The sequence below is a fragment of the Mercenaria mercenaria genome, chromosome 12 (genome assembly GCF_021730395.1).
Source record: "Mercenaria mercenaria strain notata chromosome 12, MADL_Memer_1, whole genome shotgun sequence".
Classification (NCBI taxonomy): Eukaryota; Metazoa; Mollusca; class Bivalvia; order Venerida; family Veneridae; genus Mercenaria; species Mercenaria mercenaria.
This window is the reverse complement of record NC_069372.1, coordinates 14,998,818-15,003,143: the sequence shown is the minus strand read 5'-3', so window position 1 is coordinate 15,003,143 and position 4,326 is coordinate 14,998,818.

Genomic DNA, 4,326 nt, shown 5'->3' with positions numbered 1-4,326 from the left:
AAACCTGTACACAATTGTTGTGTGTCACGCGCTGAGACAGTTAAGTTGTAATGTTTACATCCATCTTTGAATAATTATTAAATTTACAAACATGCGTTTATTTACACACACACACACACACACACACACATATATATATATATATATATATATATATATATATATATATATATATATTTTTTTTTTGGATTTTATGCTTTGTTGTGTTATTTTTTATCCAATTGTATCGTATATGATGTAAGAGTACCAATATTTCAGCCTTCTAAAACTTAACATTTCCGACCATTCATTTGTCTGATAATGGAATCGCATCGTCGGAATCATCATCCGACGGAACATTATTTTACTCTTTTGAAATACAGTATGGACGAAAAACAGCGGAGATCGTCTTTTTATTTCATTTACATTACCGCATAGTTACAGACATTTATTTTAACAAGGGAACTAATTATTAGTACAATTAGTAATTATTACATCAACTTTCGCGCCGTTTTGAATATGTTGATTTTGTAGCGCGAAAATTATGTTTGACACAATAGGTTGTGTTGTAAAATTACTAAAACGCGCATTTTCAATTGTAAAAATCATATTTTTAAAAGATATAGAACCATCACTATGTAGTTCGAATGGTTGATCAAAGTTTGGGTAAGCTAATATCGGTGGTGAAGTGAGGTATGCCTTTAATTCATCAAATACTTTCTGTTTTTTCTCAGTCCACGCCCAGTTTTTAGTTTGTTTCTTCTGTTTGCTGCCTCTCTTTGATATTGGGTGTGGTATTAGTTCAGCCAATGGACGTGTGATTTTTGCAAAGTCATTTATAAATCTTCGGTAGTATCCAGGAAATGACAAGAAGGAATGCAGCTCTTTTGGTGTAGATGGTGTTGGCCAGTTAAGAACTTTTTCTATTTTAGCAGGATCAGTTTCAATGCCATCTTTGGTAACAACGTGGCCTAGGAAATGAAATTGACTCTTTCTTTGAAGAACTGGCATTTTTCTGCAGCTAGTTTCAAATTGCAGGCTTTCAGACTTGTCAAAACTTGATCTAATCTGTCTAGGTGTTCTTCAAAACTATTACTGAAAATGATCAAATCATCTAAGTAGATGATGCAAATTTTCATGTTTAATGGTCCTAACTATTCCTCCACAAATCTCTGATATGTGGCAGGACTATTGCTAAGTCCGAAGGGCATCCGATTGAATTCCCAAAAACCCAGTGGTCCTACCGTGAACATTATTTACAAGAAATATATTAAAGACAAATAGAAGCGAACCTGAAGTATCACAGAACCCTGCCACAAAGATACATGTAGCAACCATCAACAAAATAAACGACCAAACCATCTGACAAGCTCCGTGCTCAGCAAAAACTGTGTAGAAACTACCCAGGTGATAAAAACTCAGGTACAAACGCGGGAGTGAGATATACCTGAATGAGCTCAAGAACGATAACTCACCCAACACAGGTAGACTCTCCCCCGCGTTAAATACTACATATTAACGACTGTTAGAAGCCAAATGCTATGACGCGCCAGGTATGAAAATAGTGAAAGATAGTAGCCGCTGATTGGTTAAGTGTATACTTCTATGTAAACGTCACACAGAGCTCCCTTTTATTTTTAGATCTTTATTTTTGGCGGCTGCTATAAAATATATACATGAAAAATTGAGCGCGATTGAATATTAAGTGCGATGGAATTTACAAAATCATTGGAGTTTTCTGTTAAAGCAAAATACGCATTGTTTTGTATTTACACTGGACCCGTGCCTGTGCTAAGTACAGTTTCCTTAAACCAAAACAAGTTGAAAGTGTTAGAAAAATAATTGATGGAGATAAATTAGTAATATTACCCACTGGATATGGAAAGTTGTTGATATATGAAGTAGTGCAGAAGATTTCTGGATCTTTAATTACTGTATAATCATATCGCCAATTAACGCGATAATCAATGAACATATAGAAAATTTTGGCGATCAGGCCATCAGGATCTAGGGGCGTAGTTGGCATTTTATAAATTGAAGGCCCGATGTGCCGAAGAAACGACTTTGGTAGTGGGATATGGGGGTATCCTATCCCTACGAAAATTTTGAAAAACTAGAAAGTCTGTGGTGCATTCTGAGCCATTCTGGCGGAATAAAACCAATGCTAAGCGGAGGAGTTTAATTCAAAAACGATCAAAGTTCAGTTTGTGACTAAGTTATCATAACTAAGTATAACTGACCCAACATCAGTATTATCAGTTTCATATCAGTTTTCTATTTCTTTTATTAGCATTCAGCAAAACAAAATAAACAGAATTTGTTTGTTTTGAGTGGATATAGAATATATCACATTGACAGTTGATGCAATTAAATATTTTCATGAACAGGTAGCGCGAGTTATTGTATCAGTTCCCGATTTGATATTTCATATCCATTCACAACAAACACATTCTGTTTATTTTTTGCTGATAAAAGAAATAGCAAACCTATATCACTCACAGTGTGACTAATAACAAAATATGTTCCTGCATTTTGTTGATGGATAAAATGATGCGAATAATTAAATCACTCGTGCTACGCACTCCTGATTTTATTACTAAGCATCCAAAGTTTATATTTATTCACTGATAAAATGTAGTAAATCATTATTTATTAAACAGATGCACATTTCAATAATTATTCAACTTGAAAATAAGCTGTATACGCACTTCAAGATATGCATTTTGTACTGTGAAACAGATTTTACAGCACAGTCTAGACTTCTTTAATCAAAAACAATACATTCAAACTTTAATAAACTTGAGACAGTTTTTGTTTTTATATGCATTAGATTCACGGACTATTGAGAGGTGTAGGGGTAAAATTAAATCAGGAATTTTCCCCTTCATAATAGGGGGCGCTAATAGGCCCCTTCCCCTCAGTAAATTTCTTTTAAATCATACAGTTTTCCACAAAAATTGACTTTACATCAGGTTTTTATTCCCCTTTGCTCAAATATCTAGCTATTCTCCACCCGCCACCCCCACAAAAAATAACAGGCCTGGGCCTCTTCCCCTCTTGGTAAAAAAAACCTGTAAGTACCGTCGGACTTCAAACCCGGAGGTCGCGGGTTCGAATCCCGATCGCGTAATTTGATCATGACATTCGCAACCCCTTCTTTCGGCGCAAGTACTGTCTATTTGCCAATATTAATAAAGTGGTGGGGCGATAATTGGCGGGACGGTGGTATACGAGCGAGAAAATGATTAAAACTACTGGTATCTGTTTTATTTTTTTAATCATGGAAATATCTAATAAATACGCTCTAATTACATGTTCAATATTGGTCAGGCGCGTATCTGGGCATACGCCTATATGCCAGTGCGTACAATTCAAATTCGACACACAGTCAGGGAGGACAAAACGAACATATAAAGAAACACAGTGGGAACCGCACAGGAACGGCCGGCGGCAACACCTTCGAACGATACATCTATGTGTATTTTTCTTCTTTCTAAATAACACATTGCTTACAATACAAAGCTGGGCATACTGATAGTGCTTCATTTCTGTATATCATACATATCTTCTTTGCAGTTTGCAGTTCACATGATCAGTGGCATCTGGATAAATGTGATCTATAGCGTAAAAGTGAACAATATAGGAGTACGGACCTACCATTTGATGTCGAACATATATTGTGAATCGTTTTAAATTTCGTATATTTTAAATGTATTCGTAATGTCATATGATCTTAATTACATATGTGTATATTGTGCATCCGTTTAGGTAAAGTTTTCTATACATGTAGAAGACATTTTGCATAGATATGTCTCACAAGAACCAAAAAACCGTTTAAAAAGCCAACCTGATATATGAACTGATACCTGGATAAAGCCATAAATTGTTCACAAAGCCAACCTGATGGTTTCCTCACAATGAAAAATGATAAAACCGACACCTCGTGCGAGGTTTCGAACATACAAAGATACAAGCGGATACAAGCTAAAGACTATGTCTCATGGGTATACTAGATCTGAGTTTCATATTTGAAAATATGAACAGTTACTACATATAGTTTTGGTAAACATAAAGTGACAGGTTTATCTGTATTAACAGTACTATATGCCCTAGGTTTAAAATAAGACGTAATGCATGCATAGCTAAACACAGTATAAATATTTACTACTTTTACAAAAAGTTTAGCCAATGATTTATATTTAATGATCACTAAATCTCAGCATACCGGTACATGTATATAAACTGGATGTTTGGATGTTTTAGATTTAGACCACCACTTCAGGGGAATCATTTTGCCACAAACCTCTAGTAGCGATACTCAGTCAAAAGCGAGATTCTGTTGTGCAT